The sequence below is a fragment of the Ambystoma mexicanum genome, chromosome 9 (genome assembly GCF_040938575.1).
Source record: "Ambystoma mexicanum isolate Mex_15411 chromosome 9, UKY_AmexF1_1, whole genome shotgun sequence".
Lineage (NCBI taxonomy): Eukaryota > Metazoa > Chordata > Amphibia > Caudata > Ambystomatidae > Ambystoma > Ambystoma mexicanum.
The window spans coordinates 801,291,766-801,311,155 of NC_090931.1; the positions used below are offsets into that span (position 1 = coordinate 801,291,766).

The 19,390-nt window shown below is 43.3% G+C and overlaps 1 protein-coding gene across 2 annotated transcripts in view; it reads right to left on the bottom strand.

The window, feature by feature from the left end:
* CALCRL (calcitonin receptor like receptor) overlaps positions 1-19,390 on the bottom strand; it is a 310,549-nt gene that overhangs the window by 246,483 nt on the left and 44,676 nt on the right. Inside the window, exon 2 of one of the 2 annotated variants that reach the window (XM_069615769.1) lies at positions 14-117. The exons of the other annotated variant lie outside the window; for it this stretch is intronic. The gene's annotated coding sequence lies outside the window, so the exon portion shown is untranslated. The remainder of the gene's footprint in view (positions 1-13; positions 118-19,390) is intronic. 2 annotated transcript variants of the gene reach the window in all.

Genomic DNA, 19,390 nt, shown 5'->3' on the forward strand with positions numbered 1-19,390 from the left:
AAATGGTAATTACCTCCGGCAGGAACCTGCCAAATAAAATCCACCCAGGCGGCAATGAGGCCCCTGGCGTCCAGCGATATGACTGGCAAAGTGGCAGCAGCGTCCGCATGGAGCTCCCTGTGGAATGTAACAAAATAACAATGAAACAGGACGTGAGCAAAGGGAGGAGGAAGGGAGAAGGGAGTACTGCGGTCTGGAGACGCAGATAAGGGCAATACAACTACTTTAAACGAGCACAATGCAACAAGAATATATGCGGCCTTTAAAGTCCCTACAAGCAGCAGTCTTCATTATCCCGCACAGGGCATCCTAAAATCAGTATTGATTATCAGACGCTCAATGTTTAATTATTAGTGTGATCTTGGGCATATTAGGCCTTGCTCTTGTAGCTTTTTAAATGGTCACGGGGCTGATTCACAAAACAATTACTGGTAGTAGCCTTAAACTAGGGGGACATTACAAGTTTGGTGGTATTGGCCATATAATACAGCCAAACAGAAATTCTGTTACTGCGTGTGGTAAGCACAAGGTAATTCGTAGGGTCCACATTAGAGTCTTGCGCACCTTTCTGTTACTCCCATTTTGGAGTCCACAAGACTCTTTTGGGGACATGCCATATTACCGCACACAGTGATACCATGTGGGTAGTATTCCTCCATCCCAACAAATCAAGGAAAAGGGGTGTTTCAGTGCAGAAACCTAAAATGTAGCAGAGCGGCGACAAATACTGCATGTTTGGGCACTGCCATCAAGCACATAACGATGCAGGCAGCCTTTTTTGTCAAGGAGTAAATCAGAGGTTCTGCCACTCATCTCTTTGTGGTTCAGTCTCTTTCTCTTCATGTATCTGCTCCTAGGTTGGGTCTGAAAGCTGCCGCTGATCTGCCCAAGGCGGGCGACACTCATGATGGCCAAGACTGCGGCGGAGCAATCATCAAACCCATTGTCCTGGGAGTCATTCTCTTGGGAGTTGCACGCTACACAAGAATGAAGCCCATCATATGTCCTAACTGGGATCATAATGTACCCCCAAACAATTCAGGGGGATAGGTGGTGTGGGGAAAAAGTTGAACTGAGCTGAATTGCATTCGTGTATATTTGTTTTATTGCTACTGAAGGGGCAAGAACTTGGCGCTTGTACTGTTACTTCTCTAGTGAATGGTATTAATATCTGCCGAGGCTGGGGTAAAACAGGCAAGACGAAAGGCGATTTTTGGTAGTTACTCTGATCATTAGCAAAGCGAGATGTATAACTCTTTGGAGGCATAATAAGCTTCAGTGAGATGTCAAACAAAGAAAGGGCGGATTTAGAAAGCACTTACTGATAGTAACTCTGGCTTACTCCTGGACAGAGACTACTCCATGTTATTTATTTTATTGTTTATTTATAACGTGCGTAAGCGCAGGATCGCGATTCGACCTGTGTTGAGGGCGTTGTTTTGCTTCCAAGACAAACGTGTTGCCCCTGAGATATCCCTCCTCTCCTTTCCTTCACACAAAAGTTACCAGGGGCTCCTCTGCTTTACTCCCGTACACCTGAAAAGAGCATCAGTAGTAAGTCAGAGTTAATACAGTTAACTTCTTTGAGAATGGGGTCTAGCTCTTTTGAGAGTTGGTCCCATTATCTGATTCATGAAAGTGTTTTATAGTGGCGCAATCCCATAGGAAAACGTTCCATGAATCAGGCCCATGTCTTTATTGAATGTATTTGTTCAAGTTGGTTTGGCATACTTGCGCTGCAGACATCCCGTGTTCCTCCTTAGTGAGAGAATGCCTTTTGACAAAAAGCCACAAGTACAAACTGCTGAGTCACTCCAGGTGCAATATTATTTTCAGGAAGTAAACCAGGGGGATAATAAGTCTGCATAAAGGGGCTCGAGAGAGGAAGCCGTGTGCAATAGTATAACTCAGGTTCAAAATGGCTGTCAGTACAGTGTACATTGAATCAATATACTACATGATCCTTGGAAAGATAATTAAGGTAGGGTTAGAATAATGAATACACATATGTGAATTTATACTTTCTCAATATATGCACTAAGAAAAGCTCGCAATACATTTCAGTGATGAGTGATGCAGCAACTTTGTTATGACAAAAGAGGGAAACATACATTAAAATTGTGTCCACATAGTTGAAAAAAATCTATTTCTATACGAACAAGCAAAATTTAAAACACATTTTAATTAGTTCTAACATTATTTTGAGCCTCTTGACGGGATGGGAGCTATCCACGGGGATGCATGCTGTTTTATTACATTTTTTAAAGGGCATCGGCCTACACAGACCTGTTGGTATAGTATTTTTGTCCTGTGTCTTACATGTCTTTTAAAACATGGAAACATGCCAACAGCCGAACAGTGGCTTTCCTGGGCTGCAGAAGCCTCAATCTCTTTTTAGAAGGGCTCAGGCATTTACTCTGAGCATATCTAAAATGATTGGAAGAGTCTTGCACGAGTGGCTAAGGCCTTGCAAGGCTCCAATCCATTTGCTACAGGATGTTTCGGCTGTCACTCATTAATGGCAGAGCGACAGCTGCACCTCCAGGGATTGAGGGGCGCTGGGAGCTATTTAGCTCCTGCTTTTTGCCAAGAAGAGTCTGCTTAGCTTGACACCAACATCTGCCAGGAGCTTCTTCTGGCTCTCCAGGCCAAATGATGTCAAACATACAGCTGTGAGTATTTAACCATGCTATACAACATTCAAAGCATAAGGGGTCATAAATAATGGACGAAATGAAATGTTTGTGTCTTATGTTAAAGTTATATCTGAGTAACCCTATGTACTAGCCCTCGTTCCCAGCGGTAGCTCCTGGTCACGTCCTAATGCTGGATACACAGGAACTACGTTTATCCCCTGCTTATCCAATCACACTTTGATCCCTGACCCCTGTTGCACCCCTTTCTCCACTGCACGTTTCCCATCCACTATCTCCCCCCTGTGCCCTCCTGTCTCCTGCACACTCCCTTCTATTCACACTCCTTGCTTCCTGCTGCAATCAACTTTCTCTTCTCCACTTTCTCTCCTGTGCCACCCATTCTCCTCCTGTGTTGTACTCTCCCTTGCAGCCTTGCCTCCTTGGCCCACTCCTTCATTGACTGCACTCTTCCCCTTTCTCCTTTCCACTCTCTCAGCTGCACCCCATCTTTCTCCCTGCTCTCCTCTCACCTGAACCTTAACACACTTGCTGAAGTTGCTACCTGGACATTGGTCTCCCCCTTTCTCTCTACCTTGATATCTGGCAGCCAAATGGACAACTTGCACAGTCCACGGAGCGGCTGGGGGATGGACCAGTTTTAAAATGGACCCAGCTGGGTGATGCCATCACCTTTAGCTCCATTCTTAGATCTACCAGTGGTGGAAGGGGGTGGCCACCCTACTTGTACCCGTCCAATATCCCGCAGCAGTGGGCTTCAACTCTTAACTGACTGCTGCAGAAGATGAGCTCAGCAGCGGCTCACATGGGCCGCTCACTCACTCGAGCCCGTTGCTTGGCAACCAAGGCCTGAGCACGGGCCCCATGCACGGTCTATATACTGCATTCTAACATTGGGGGCACGCCCTGGACCGGACAAAAGACCGAAGATAAGAACACTACATACAAAGTTACATATTTTAATGGTGCTTATATCTGTTCGTGATTTGAATTGCATCCAATCTATGTGTGAATATGTGTGTGTGGCTGCGCACGAGGTTTGAATGAGTGTGTGTGTTTGTGACTATGTTAATCCGTGAGTGTGTACCTGCGAATGCAACACATGCATGCGTGCGTGTATTTGCGAGGCAGAGGTGTAGGACAATACCAGCACCATAAATATTTTTAAAATTACATGCTGAAATATATTGTGGACACGGAAAATTTGGTATATGAAATTTGATATACTGTTTAAATGCAGAAATCTTCATGTACAAAAAAGTACTGTGCCAAATGAATTAGGTACACCAATCCATCTTTGATGCTTCAATCTTCACACACTCTTCATTGTATTGTAGTCTCGACCAATTTACTTTGTCTACTAGTATAAATGTAATGGCTGTTTCCTTATTTGTTTCTTCTACAGATTATTGTAAGGGTGTCTGCCTGTAATGGGTGCCTGCCTGTAATGAGGGCCTGTCTGTAATGAGGGCCTGCCTGTAATGAGGGCCGGCCTGCCTGTAATGAGGGCCTGCCTGCCTGTAATGAGTGCCTACCGGTAATGGGGGGCCTGTCTGTAATGGTGTCTGCCTGTAATGGTGACTGCCTGTAATGGCTGCCTGCCTGTAATGGGTGCCTACCTGTAATGGGGGGCCTGCCTGTCATGGGCGCCTGCCTGTCATGGGCGCCTGCCTGTAATGGTGTCTGCCGTAATACTTGACTAGCATTCATTCATTTTAGTGGCCACGTTATCTGTAGTCAACCCAATACAAACTCAAAAAGTTGAATATATTAAGAGCTTCTGTTAGAAATAATCATGTCCAAATACCACGGATGCAAAATACCTCGACTAGAAATATAGGGGCAGAAAGTAACTTCCCCAAAGGTGGGAAACCGGCCATTTTACAAAAGGCATCCACAATTACAGCGGTTATCAGGGATTGGAACTGCACAATACAATCCATAGAAATCAAATACTCAGGAGCCTTTTCTAAGCAATTTCACGATCCCGTTGGTCAATGAGGTAAAATGCTATTCTATGCACAAACAGGCCAAAAAGAAACATATTTGCGGATAACTCTGAACTCTGAGTTTTAAAAACACCCACACCAACCGCACTAAAGACACCAGAAAATAATAAGAAATCATTACATTAAAGGGAGTGTCAGCATTATATCTACTCAAAACTCAGATGCGTGAAAGAGTTGTATTAAAACTCTGGAAAGACATGTAAAGAGGCGGATGTACACGTTATTTGTAGAGCCCACCCTGTCCCCTCTGTCATAAAGGAAGAACAACAAGAACGCACTGTGCTTGACACCTAGTATGATCCCAATACCACATCAAAGCTATGCAAGACGTTATGCGCTCAGACAACCGTATCGAATGTACCCTTGAACTGATGCGACAGACTTAAGCCTGCAAACACAACTGGAGATAGAAGAACTATAAGTAAAGTCTGACAGATGTAAAGTCCCGCCACTAAAGAGAGAAGATACATGAACGCACATCTGGTATCATCCCAATATCACATGAAAGGTATGAGAGACATGATGCACTCAGACAACTGTATCAAATGTACCCTCAAACTGATGCGATAGACATGAGACTGTAAACACCAGTGGACATAGAAGAACTATAAAAGTAAAGTCTGACACATGTTAAGTGACGCCACTAAAGAGAGAAGATACGTGGATGCACGGAACTCGATGTATGGATATCTAAAGAACGAAGATGTGATTGAAGTGACGAAGAAGACATATATGCGAATCTGAAGAAAAACCATACTCAGAAGATAAGTGACAAGAGATGTGAAACCCAAGGTAGATGAGAGATATAGAAGCTGGCTAAAGGAGGAAATAGAACACGAGTAAAGCAGCGATGCTAAGCAAATGGACATAGTCATCGTATAATATTAAGCAAGAAACCTTGAGATGGGAAACCAAGGCTGTAATGCTGACAGGCACTGGAATCCAAATTAATGCAAGAACAACAGGTATTTCCTTGGCTCAGAATCAAGGATGCCGCAGCAAGAGCAACTACATGGCTTGAAAGGAGTAAAGGAGGATAAGTTACATACACAGGACTTTTTCTCTTCCATTAAGTAAAGGAGTGAAAAACTGTGGGTGCCAAGTACTGCTCAATAAAAGACGCAGAAAGTGCATGCAGTTGGAGCAACCCAGTCTCCAGAAGCCAAGGAGAGTAATAGCACCCAATATACTTGAATCAAATAACATTAAATAGAAGGACAAAATGGACAAAATCATGGTCTCCAAAAATGTGATTCAGGACCGGAAAACAAGGCCCATTCATAAAGCTCCAGACGCAGATAGCAATGTACCTTCACTCCCTTTATAGTTCAAAGGAAGAAAACAGTCAGCAAGGTTAATTACAAAGAAGAAGCCTTGGCTTGGGGCCTAACTGATGAGCGATGGTAGGCTAATTAGCTAAGAAAGGCAGTTGGCTGACATTGTTCCCTTGCACCTGGGTTTCGTTGCTTACGTGCTGCCAATGAGCCGAATGTCCAAGGTTGCTAAGAGAGTGCCTTGAGTGTCTATGTAATGGTGGACCATACATTGTTGCACATGCCTTTCCGCTGCTGGTTTTACATTATTATCTGCATTTTACATAGTTGGAGGTAGTTCAAGGTGTGCCGACAGATAAGAGGCATCCAATGATGATATTAACATTTAAACAAACTATATGTATATGTTTCCCTTAACCAATCCCTCCACCCAGTAGGTTTTACTGTTTGCCACGTAGTAAGACGTCATAGCTGACGTATGTCGAGGTATAAAACCTTTTGTGTAACCGAAATGCTTTGAGAGTGTCTGAGCTACAATCTGCGTGTTCACCAGGTTTCCCTACTTTATTGAACAGATAATAAAGTAGTATTTTGCCAAATGTCTTTAGTCTGTCTGGCTATTTGGGCCTGAGATCATTTATTGTAGTAATCCCATTAGGCACTTGGAACGTTCCAGGTGCTATTGCATAAGCCCCGTTTTGAAGGACTGTACCTAGTAGAGGAGGTCACCCACACTGCCGTGAACATTCAAGGAAGACAAGCTTGGTTGTATCTAAATGACGTAAACCTCTACAAAGGGAAGACCCCCCAACCCCTGTGGCAACCATTAACAGTGAAGCAAGAGAAGAAGTTCCGCGTATGCAGACCAGATCGGCTACCAAGAGCCAAAAGGAGTCATCAAAATAAAAACAATTCAATCTTTCGATTATTATCAAATTCAAAGGAAAACAAATAACTTTTCAGTGTTCACATAATTATCCCTGTTAGGTAAAAGAGACAATGTTTTGAAGAGAAGAAGAGCACACAACACTTTGTTGCCTATAACATTACACACATCCTTGTATGCAGATTTTACATATATACTTCGATCCTATCCAGCTCTAGTGAGACGAAACATTAATATTGTCACCTTTTTTGGAAATCCTAAAACAACCTCCAATATCCTCAGGATTATCATTGCAATAATATTACAATTTCTGTTATAAAAAAGTGTGGTTATTATGAAGAGTAACAGGAACTAAACATTGATAAAGGAGAATGGGAATCTTCAATTTTATAAGATACACCTTGTTAGCAAGAAGATTGCTTAATGCGCAAAAGGAATGAAGGCGCTTGAATTCTTTTGCAATATTTCTTGTAACTGTGTTGTGTACAATGTGTTATCTTTACTTCCGTATTCTTATAGCATTTCGTCAAATGATGATTTAAAATATAGATGGAGTGTCCAACAATGAGACCTCTGTTTCCATTCCTAACAAAAGCACGAGTGACATTTTCCATGATATTCTCAAACAAAATAACTGACTTAAGAGGGATGCTGGAGAAGATTATCAGTATATAAATGATTACCTTGATAAGTCACCCCACTTAAAATATAGCCTATGGTACCAGCACATGATTAAGGTGGGGAGAGGAATGTTAGATGAGGGCTGCTATGTATGTTCTCTCACCCCTTAAGCCATGAGCACAGCCAGAACATTTATAGCAAGAGAAATACCTGCACATGCATGACAAGAGGACAATTTGAAGGGAAGTGGGCAACCCTATGATGGATGTCAAGAGAACATTCCCATGTGAAGATGTCTACATAAACACAGAAGATGATAAAAAACCCGAACTTGAAGAGCAAAATGATCCAGTACATATTGAATGGTCCAAATAAAGGAGAGGTGAAGATTTTTTAACAAAAGAGACTGGATTGTGCAGACAAATGGGAAACACCAGGATTGCCAGGATGCTGGGAGAGACCTCAGTTATTGGTATTTGGACAAGTAGCCACCAGTACAGGGTAGGAAGAAGGAATGATGGGATGCAGTGCACACTTATTGATGACAGCACCAGTGAGGATAGTGCAAGTAGTGAATGACTAATGTCTTAAGGAATGGACCAGGTATTCAAAGTTAATAATATGGGTCGAAGGTGAAGCAGAACCCGTATTCATGTTAGCAATGAAGAATGCGACAATGTGCTTCAGAAACAGTGGTGAGACCAAAGTTGGAGACAATAAAGCATGTAGGTGCGTAATCGATGTGCCAGGAATGAAAGGAGGAACTGCTGTGCTGATGGACCTCTATTGGGCTTGTGGATCCAGAGCTTATATGAAGTTGCCTAAAAACTGGGGAGGAATATGGTGGTAATACATTTTCCTGCGTTGGTGGTCCCTCAAAGTGACCTCCACATAGACAGCTTTCTAAAAATAGATGCACATTAAATAAAGAAGAGGTTGCTTAACCTCACCATGCAGAAGAGAGAAAATTACTTTTGGGCAAAATCAATAGAAGCTTATCACGACATTCCAGATGAGCATACATTGTTCAGTAAGATGGCAGTAATATTTACAGCCATATTCATGCCAGGAATTCAAGCTGCAGCAAATGCCAAGTTGGGCACAAGGTGGGAACTGCTACAAACAATTAACACCATACAAGTATTTAATGTGATTAAAGAAGAAATTAGCACCATCAGACTCATGACCCTCCAAAACAGGTATGTCTTGGACTTAGTTACAGCAATGGAAGAAGACGTGTACGCAAAGATCGGGCCTTCTTGCTGTACATACATACCTTCCCATGATGGAGAAAATGGAATATTGACAGAAGCTATAACTCTGTTATCGACCCTACATTTGAAAATGGTGGAAGAAGTAGATGAAATCGAAGACGATGAAGATTGATTTCATACCTGTTCTCATGGGTTCCAACCTGGTTGGTGAATACACTCAAGAGACTGATAGCAATACTAGTGTTAGTATTGCTAGGATTCTGTCTACTGAGAACAATCATAGGACAATGCAAGAAGAGAGCAAAGAAAGCTGTTGGAATGAAGATAATGATTGATGTGAATGCTGTGACTGATGAACACACACAAACCAAGAACACCACCTGTGAGCACCTGAAAGGAAGCCCCATAGCACCCCCAGGAAATAAGTTTTATTACCCAAAGGATCATCGGAACTATGTGGGACGTTAGGTGTTCTGTTCACCGACTGGAGAGTGTTGCCATATGACCTGGAGTGAGGATGAACACATAAAGAATGCAGATGACCTGAGGGGGGTGACAAAGATATGGATTCAGAGAAACCACAGTGTGAAGAAAAGGTGAAGAAAATGGAGGAGATGGTCGGGGACTCGACCAGAGAGGGGAATGTGGATAGGCAGATGTATATGTTATTTATAGAGCCCACCCCCTCACTGCCGTCATACTGGAAGAACAACAAGAAAGCACTGTGCTTGACATCTGGTATCATCCCAATATCACATGAAAGGTATGAGAGACATGATGCACTCAGACAACTGTATCAAATGTACCCTCAAACTGATGCGATAGACATGAGACTGCAAACACCAGTGGACATAGAAGAACTATAAGTAAAGTCTGACACATGTTAAGTGACGCCACTAAAGAGAGAAGATACGTGGATGCACGGAACTCGATGTATGGATATCTAAAGAACGAAGATGTGACTGAAGTGACGAAGTAAACATATATGCGAATATGAAGAAAAACCATATATACTAAGAAGATCAGTGACTAGAGATGTGATAAATGTATATATGGAGAATCGCCAGGCAGATGAGACATATAGAAGTTTGATAAAGTAGGAAAAAGAATGCGAGTAAAGCAGCCATGCTAAGAAAATGGACGTCGGCATCGTATAATAACAAGCAAGAAGACTTGAGAGGGGAAACCAAGGCTGTAATGCTGACAGGTACTGGAATACAAATTCATGCAAGAACAAAGGATATTTGCTTAGCTCAGAATCAAGGATGCTGCAGCAAGAGCAACTACATGGCTCCAAAGGAGTCGAAGAGGATAAGCTACATATGCAGGACATATTTCTTTTAGATTAAGTTAAGTAGTGAACAACTGCGAGTGCCAAGTATTGCACAATTAAAGATGCAGAAAGCACATGCACAATGGAGCAACCAAGTCTCCAGAGGCCAAGGAGAGTAATAGCACCCAATATAATTGAATCAAATAAAATTAAATAGAAGGACAAAATGGAAAAAATCACGGTCTCCTCACACGTGATTTAGGACTTGAAAACAGGGCCCTTTCATAAAGCTCCAGAAGAAGATATTAATGTACCTTCATTCCCGTTAAAGTTCAGAGGAAGAGAACAGTCAGCAAGGTCAACTACAAAGAAGAAGCCTTGGCTTAGGGCTTAACTGATGAGAGATGGTAGGCTAATTAGCTAAGAAAGGCAGTTGTCTGATGTTCTTCCCTTGCACCTGGGTTTCGTTGCTTACATGCTGCTAACGAGCTGAATGTCCAAGATTGGTACGAGTACCAACCAATCATGAGGGTCTATCTAATGGGGGGCCATACATTGTTGCATGGGCCTATCTGCTGCTGGTATTACGTTATTATCTGTATTTTACGTAGTTGGAGGTAGGTCAAGGTTTGCCTACAAGAGGCACCCAATGATGATACTAACACTTACACAAACTATATGTATACGTTTCCCTTAACCATTCCCTCCACTCAGTAGGTTTTTACTGTTAGCCATGTAGGATGATGTCATGGCTGACGTATGTCGAGGTATAAAACCTTTTGTGGAACCTAAATGCATTTAGAGTGTGTGAGCTACAATCTGCTTATTCACCAAGTTACCCTCATTTATTGAACTGATAACAAAGTAGTATGTCGCCATATTGTTTGAGTCTGTCCGGTTATTTGGGCCCAAGATCATTTATTGTGGTGATCCCACATCGGCACTTGGAACGCTCCAGGTGTTATTACACAGACATCTATGAGGCCAATGTAAATATTGCTGACAACATCTGCTAGTGAGGGCACACTGAAACAGGCTTCCTCGCCTTCGAATGGAGCCAGTCTGTTCTATCTTGAGGGACGAATGGCACCACCCTCAACCATTCACATTAATTCTGGCTAAAGGAGAGAAATACATGTCACGTGCCGGCACAATTCACATTGATGTCATGTCTTTCTTTCCAAACTATTTCACATTGTTGAGTTTTGATGTGATACAATGCCTACAACACCAATAATTATTGATGTCTAAATTATTATACTGCGGCTTTACTGCTGCTTGTTTGGGTGTATTTACTATTGAGAAGGAAACAGACAACCGGGTGGGTGTCCATACTGTAAGAAACCACACTGCTCTGCTTAGCAGCACTCTATCAGCAGTCCAATTAACAGACATAGCACAGGAGGGATTATCACCCATCATTTCCCTCACTCTGAACTCTAAAACAGAATACAAACCTCAACGTGTAACTCTCCAGTAGTAACAAAGATTAGATGACCCCAAAGATACCCTCCTCATCAACTTCTGAGTCGAAGCCTCCACTAAAAAAACACCACTGCATTCAGAGGCTAAAACCTGCTCATCCGTAGCAGGAAAAGAGCATGACAAACGAAATACCAGTTCAGGAGCATATGCAGTCTGAGCACGAACAGCATCCGTGCATTGGGACTGGTGCGAACCTGCATTCCTTTCTCTTTCTAAGTTCAGTGCAGAAAAAGGGTGTCAGAGTTTTAGTCCAGTTTAAATAAAATCACAAAGTTTGATATTAGATAACTTTCGTTGGACTGACTGAAAATAGTTTGCAGAGATGGAATAATGCATGAACTTTCAAAACCACATAGAGCGTCTTCATCAGATGGTAAGCGAAAGAGTGAGGGCAGTGTACACAATGATAGTTTTATGCCCAAAGCTGGCAGGCAAGGAATTCAGTGTTGTGATGTCCTTATCAAGCAGACACACACCTACACAACAGAAGCGTTAGCACAGAGATAGAGGAGAAATGCTCGCATTTTGAAACGACAACGTTTATGCTGAAGTTTGCATGTGTGTGTTATTTCTGATCGTTTGCTGTGCATAGTTAAGCCAGTTATGTCTTTTGTGGGTTTCCAGGAATGTGAGAAATGCGTTCTAAAGCAGAAAGTGAAAATATGCATATTTCTGATCATGATAGAACTGTCCTGGAGTGCAGGGTTTAAAAAGGCATGTAGTACAATGTATGATTTTCACAGGTAAATTAGAGGTCTATTTAGCCTGAAGCACAAATACTAATTCTCTTCAGTGTTTTTAACACTTAATAATGCAAAACCTTACAATGGGTACTTTACGCTGCTGTGCATAAAAAAAACGTTAGTTTAAAATAAATGTATGGGCAAGTGCTATGTTTCCACTATCTCTTGGTCGGGTAATACAATTAGGAGCAGAAAACAGAGGAAAATATTACCAGTGTTCACTTGGCACGTTGCCTCGGGGGCTTGATGGCAAACTTTACCATAGTGAGACATGAAACCCACATTGCTGTTCAATTCTCTATTTTTAGTTTGAGCCTCTGAAAAAGCTTGAGATCCTGTGTACTTTTGTGCCTTGTATATCGGACATCTCCTTTCATTACCCAAACCAACAGGCCCTTTAGTGTGTACCTTATCATGGGGACGTGAAGTCCCACAGGTGTTTCTCTTTTAGGGTTGAGAATAGTATGTCTGACTAGATTCATTCTTTCATGCAGTTTCTAGCAAGTTTCACCAACGTACTTTCTTTGTGGGCATTTCTTGGATTGGATGAGGCACACAATATTGGACACTTTGTATTTGCAAATCCCCTGAGGATCTACTGAAAAGAAAAGTCCTTCTTGGTAGCTAAGCTGCCAACTCTATAGGGAAGAAGAATACCAAACTGAAATTAACTTCACGTCTGAAAAAGAACCAGGCAGAAAAAACTATTATCATGGATAGAATCTGACTGAAGATGCAGATACCAGGAAGCAAAGATGCTTGGGCAAATAAATCCAGCTGCAGCCAAGGAGGATAGTAGAGCTGCAAAGGTTCTCCATCCAGGATACTGACTGCTTAAATACTCTGCCACAGCCATGTGACTGAAAGACAGCGCTGGACATCTTAGTACCAGATGAAACCCATAACATTGGTCGGCCAAATAAGAAGCAGGAAACCATACTTGCAAGACTTGCTAATACATAGCTAATACATAGCTAATACAAGCCAAATCTACATTATGTGAGAGCTCCAACTGAGTACACTGAACTCCAATCACTAGCACAAGCTACTGGCCAAAGATAAAGACCCCAACTGCGCATCTGGGCACCCCCCCTTTGTTTCCAACTGGACCGGATGCGGATGCCTGCAGTCCTCATGAAGCACCCAGAACCCAGTGAAGTCAAACCATGATACCATGTGTACCAGGATGATCCCACTTAGATGGCATGACATCTAACAAAACCTTGGATCCATCCTATATTATGCATATGCCTTAAAATTACAGGGACATAAGATGAAGTACACTAACCAAGACTGATGGCCACTTTGGAAATGCATTTGGTATCACATGTTTGCATTATTAGGATCTGTAGGAATCACAACGGGAAACCAGGCTCACAGCAGGTTTATATTCTCAACAGACTACACTATTTTCTAACAGTTCATTCTCTATGGCAGAGTAATTTATCTCACGAGGGGTAGTAGTGTTAAAAAATGTGCATTTAAGGCAAATGCCCCTAAAACATATTACAACACAAAATAACTAACAAATTGCAATTCCTCCCCAAATGAAAAGAAATGTGTAATTGTCACATTTAAATCTAATAACCAGACAACCGTATACAAAACTCCTATAACCTATTAAAAACTACATCATAATCATTGCATAAAACATCCATAACCATTGCATCGGTCAAGTACACAAAAGAAGCTATACAGACAAGCAATGTTAAAAAAGTGAGTTTTTCCCCCCATTAGGCCATTTTAACATACATGATCAATTTGTGCAGACCTACTGGAGTTTCAAGAGCTAACAGTTTTCTTTCTGCTTCCTGGTAGCCTGCTGGGTCTAAAGTAAGCAGGAGAGGGATCTGTCACCGTCTCTGCTGATGGACCATTGAACTGCCCGTGTGCGTTGCTTTTTAGGGGTAACAGATAATGGTGTAGTCAGAAAAAAAGCACTCTATCATAGGTTAACGTTATGAGGTCCAGGACACAATGCTCAATAGTATATTGGGAAATGGTTATGTATTTAACTACTGAGGGCCTATTAAAATATCTCTCCAATTAGCCTAGAAGATGATAAGCATTTTTTCATACTAGATGCTGCATGCATACTGATTACGTCTGGTGCGGAGATCCAGGCATCACTGTTGGCTTCATTCAGTCTGGATTTCAAAAATGTAGACTCAGAAATGTTTAGTCTAAACTGGTTTGTCAAAGTTCCTTAACCAAAGAGAGCAGTAAAGAGTCTGTGTCCTCTGTCCAGATTTTAACCAATATTTGCTAACTTACCAAAATCAGATCTTCAAGAAACAGGTGTTCAGTTCTGAGTGCATGGTAAGATTATTCGATGAATGCGGCACATTGAGTAATTATGAAAAAAAAAAAAGATTTTCGTGATAGATCATTCAGACTAGAAAACGCCCTCTAACTTGCCTGTTTGAGTGCTTAAGCAAGATAGACCATTAATGCTGTTTTCACCAATGAGTAGCATCGGTTTGTGTAAAATGAAAATATCATTCCTGCTGCATACGTATAATGGTCATCATCTTATGGGGCACCCACTTATTATCAGAGAAACGGACACCCAGCTAGTCGGAAACATGAACTCTTTCAAAACTTTCATCATTTATGCAGAATTGTGTTTGCCTTCTTTCCACGGTGCTTACATTTCCCTGAAACCCGAGCTGGAATGGGCTAATGATCTTATGGGTCTTAACCCAAGTGATCAGTCTGTTAAATATCACCCTGCCAAATATCTTGGCATGATTGTCGATTAGGGAGATTGTAAGATCGGCAAGCTGGTGAACCCGTCTCACTTTTTTTCTAAAATTGGGATGATTTCACCAGTTTGCATTAGGGCATGATAGAAACATTACACTTTATCTAATAAGACAGCTGGGGTAGGATTGACCCCAAAACGCTAGGTTCAGTTTTCCTAATCCTGGTGGAATTAGATCAAGTCCTTTTGGCTTGTCCACTGCATTGGTCCAATACAGCCTTCGTTGTTTCTTCAATCCGAAAATCAGGTCCCCCTGAATCAGTCATTGTGGGAAGAGCTGGCAACTTTTAAAACAGGGGTCTGTTATGAGGAATTGGGTGATGCATCACCAGCAATGGCTGCACTCACAAGGGTGGTCTTCTACTGGCTTTGAAACATTCCTTTTTGGTGGACTCTCATTCTTTTATAGGACGCTCTTAGCTATTTGATGTTAGTGGCCTTACTAGGGCTTTCCCCTTTTAATACCATCAGTATCTCCTTTTTTTTTTTAAGTACAAAGCAATGTTTATCAAACCATCCCTTCTTCAAGACTATGCAAGGCCTAATTGTACAGGACAAGAAATGTTGGATTACCATGAAGCATTTAACTGATGCTTTGTCTACTAAGAGCATGCACTGATCTACAAGACCCTGCTTTAAAAGGGGAAGGGATAGGATTGGTTCAGTCTCCAATGGGGTGCCTCGCGTGACCTTGTCATGGATGCCTTTGGGGATGGGCTCACTCCAGAAGATTCGCTTTCTACTAGTCCTGATCTTGAGGGGGTCAACCCGTTCTACCTCCATTTTCAATCGGAAGGCTTTGCTACATATGCATGGTTTAATAGGGCAGCTAAGGGGTACTAATCACTTTCAACTTGTGGGACTTTGTTCACCCTAAGGCCCGGATTTCAGATGAATGAATATATTATCTATTACAAAGAAGGATGACCTAACAACATAAGTAGAAGCCGCTGGGAGAGCAAAGGGAGCTCTCCCATTTAATGAGCTTAGGCTATTCACACACAATAACTGTATAAGCCAACTGCCTTCTTATCAGGTTTTAAGATGTTAAAAGAAAACTGTGAGTACCCCTGAACCTCTTAGGACAACACATAGTAATCCTGGTCCTCAGAGGGAGAAGATTTTATATTAAAATCACCCAGTAGTAAAATGCAGGAGGTAAAATGTAGGCGGCATTACAAAACAGGATAGTAATGCGGGGGGTGATGAGGAGGCCCCTTGTAAATGTAACTCGGGAAAAAAGGGTTGCACTGACGCCAGACTGCAGACTATCACCAATGAATGGCAAAGGCTATTCGTCCTGTATTGTTGTACAACGCCTTTAATTGACACAGTGGCACAGGTGTGATGAAACAGCATTGTCCACTGAAAATATGTTAACATCTGAGGGGATGCCTCACGTGCGTGGAAGAGTCACCATAGCCTCATGCATCGAGGAGCTGCTATCATATGCAAAGGATATAGCCTTAATGTCGCCCACCAATGCCATCTAATGCCAGTTTGTCAATACTTTGCATGTTTGGAAAAATCACACCATGTTATTTAAGGTACATCTCCTGTGTGCAACTGCCGCCATCACATGCCAAGTGCAACCTCTATTGCCTCAGTCATGGCGGGTCCATCGTGCAGCCCCACACTTAACCATTAGTTCACAGCGGCTCTGGTTCATGTCACAAAACCGACTCCAAACAACGCACTCGCCAGTCAAAGAGGACTTGCAGATACTGGCGACGTCAAGCTGACGCAGCGCGTGTGGAAAACATTTCCCTGCCCTAGGCCTTGCGCAGCCATAAGGAAGTGGCGAAGGGGTGGGCGGCGGACAGGGGATGGGAACACATGCACACCCTGTTTACTTTCATTTCCACATTGTGTACTCAGAAAACTGCTTCCCGAAGCACAGATGGTGGCCTTGATTTCTGTTCTCTTTCCCCCGGTAGTCAGCTGGCTCCCAAACAATTAATTTTGGTCGCGAATTTTAAAAACGAGATTGTAAATGCAAACAAAACGCTGACATTACAGAAAGCTGCTCATTAAGAACCACCTCAGCATCGCTGGAACACCAAACTGCTTAGCCAGGTTTGGGCCATACAGTTTATGTCAGAATATATATGTAACACTGTCACACATTCCCTCAACAGAGGAGAAAGGAACCTCTCCTTCAAGAGTCCATTCTGCTGTTCTGCTGTTCAACAGCAACGCTCTTAGAAAGGCAGGCTCTTATCTGGAATTCGTTTCCAATATGGAGAAAACGTCCAGAAGCTAACAAAAATAACCTTTGCAATTCTACCTTCTGGTAGGCATCACAGGAAATAAAATGGACAGTTGGAGCCTACAGGACCACACAAGGAAGCCACAGAGTTGTGACTCATCTCCATCCAATCACCAGCCATGAAATAAAAGTCGCTGCCTATGGGGAGGAGGCGTGTGCACAGCAACCACGCTGAGGTAAGCTATCTTCATCAGGCAACTGCTACTTCAGCCACCCCAAAAAACAGCAACAAAGCGAAGATCTGGTAGCTTTAGCATAAAAGAACTGAAGTCCTCTTTCTACAGAGATGAACTAGAATCACGTCCACAAATATAAACAACCCCATGCCAAACAGATCAGTAGGATGACCCGAGGACATGATGCAGGGGCTACCATCCCAGAGAGCACCGGTGAGAATCCCCCACTCAAGCGAACTCTAGTGCTGCCAAGCAGCAGCTGGTGTCAGCTTCCTCAGTCAGCATGGTGGCCCAATCTACCCCGGATACACAGTTGATGCCAACACTTAGGCAGGACAGTATTCCTACCCTCTGTCCCCACATCGTGTGAGCTGTGCAAAACAAAAGAGGTGATAGCTGGAAGGTATGGAATTAATCCTAACCTCTGACATAGCTCTGGGCAACCCTCCAGACCATTGTTCTTTAGCCTGCCATGCCATTAAACAAGGGAATAGACCATATGCAAATCAGGCTTGGTCCCACCACAATAGGCGCAGTCCAGCCCGAAACTGCTAGGCCACACCCCTTCTGCCACAAGCATCCCCAAACATGTTTCAGCCTCATTGGGAGTCATCGGTGAGGAGTAGCCTGGGTCTCTAGGCCCAGCAGGAACCACGCCTGGGAATACCCGTCCCACTCTGGATGACTAATGCAAAACAAAAGCGGTGATGGCTGGAAGTTTTGGAATTAATCCTAAACTCTTGCATGGCTCTGGTCAACCCTCAGACCAGACAGGTATATCTGCGATTGCTCTGTCTGCCCTTGCTCATTTTCTTTGTATGGGTTCTAACATTATTGCTACTAGGGGTGTACCGAATTTCAGCTTACAGTGAGTATTCGTTCAACATTCAGCCAAAATCCAGCTATTTGGCTGAATACCTCATGGACTTTCAGGTCCATGCTCTATGATTAGCAATCTCTCTGTGTTTGAGAAAGATAGTCAATGATAGAAAGCAGGGAAATGCTGTAGAAGCCAAATACGGTACTTATTGGCTGTTGCTGCCTGCCTCCCCAAAGCAGTATCTGGGTCCGCCAGGGCGCAAGGCTCAGCGACCCTCTCAATTGGTGCTGGTGGGTCGCGGGCCCTTCCCTCGCAGCGCCCCATGCTGGGTAAGGCCCAGTGACCCCTGCAATAGATGCATGGGGGTTCCCGGGCCTTGCCTAGACGGCCCCCCCAGGCCATTTAAATAAAAAATGCATCTACGGATGGTGCCAGGGCAGGTCTCGGGGACTGCCGCAATTTTTTCTAGGGCTCGACAGGACCTGCCTTGGAGGCCCTCGGCCATTTTATTTTTTATTCAGCAGCGAGGGTGGCCAGTGCAAGACCCGGAGACCCCCGTAATTGTTGCTAGGGGGTTCACTCTTCGGTTCAGTGCTAACTTCTGTCATGCTATGCTTCTGCCTAGGGCCCTTGTCTCATATAAACTCTACATTTCACACTCTGTAGCATTATGGAATAGTGGAGCTTTGACTGCAGATCTGAGCATCTCCCGGTCGTGTGATCGCAGGCAGAGAAGGGGTTGGTTGGGGTCGGATAACGCAGCCGCGTCTCCCAGCAGGCGGTATGTGGAAGCTACATCTCCGATAGACACAAACTGCTGTACTGTTGGCAAAACTCATGCACACTCATGCTCAGCAGGGGTGAACCGAATTTCATCTCTGAGTGAGTATTCGGCCGAAATTCGTCCAAACTCCAGCTATTCAGCTTCGGCCAAACATCTCATGGAATACTCACTGGAAGCCGAATGTCCGGTACACTTTCTACGATTGGCTATCGCTCTGTGTTTGAGAGAGATAGCCAATCCTAGAAAACAGGGGACAGGATGCAGCAGCCAAATCAGGTCTTTCCTAATTGGCTGGTGCAGCCTGCCCTCCCGGAGCTGCAAGGTACGCCTGCCATCCAGTCGCTAGGGGGTCCCTGGGCTTTGCCCCAGTGGCCCCATAGTTGCATTTTTTTCATCAGCATCTGGGGACGCAGGGGCA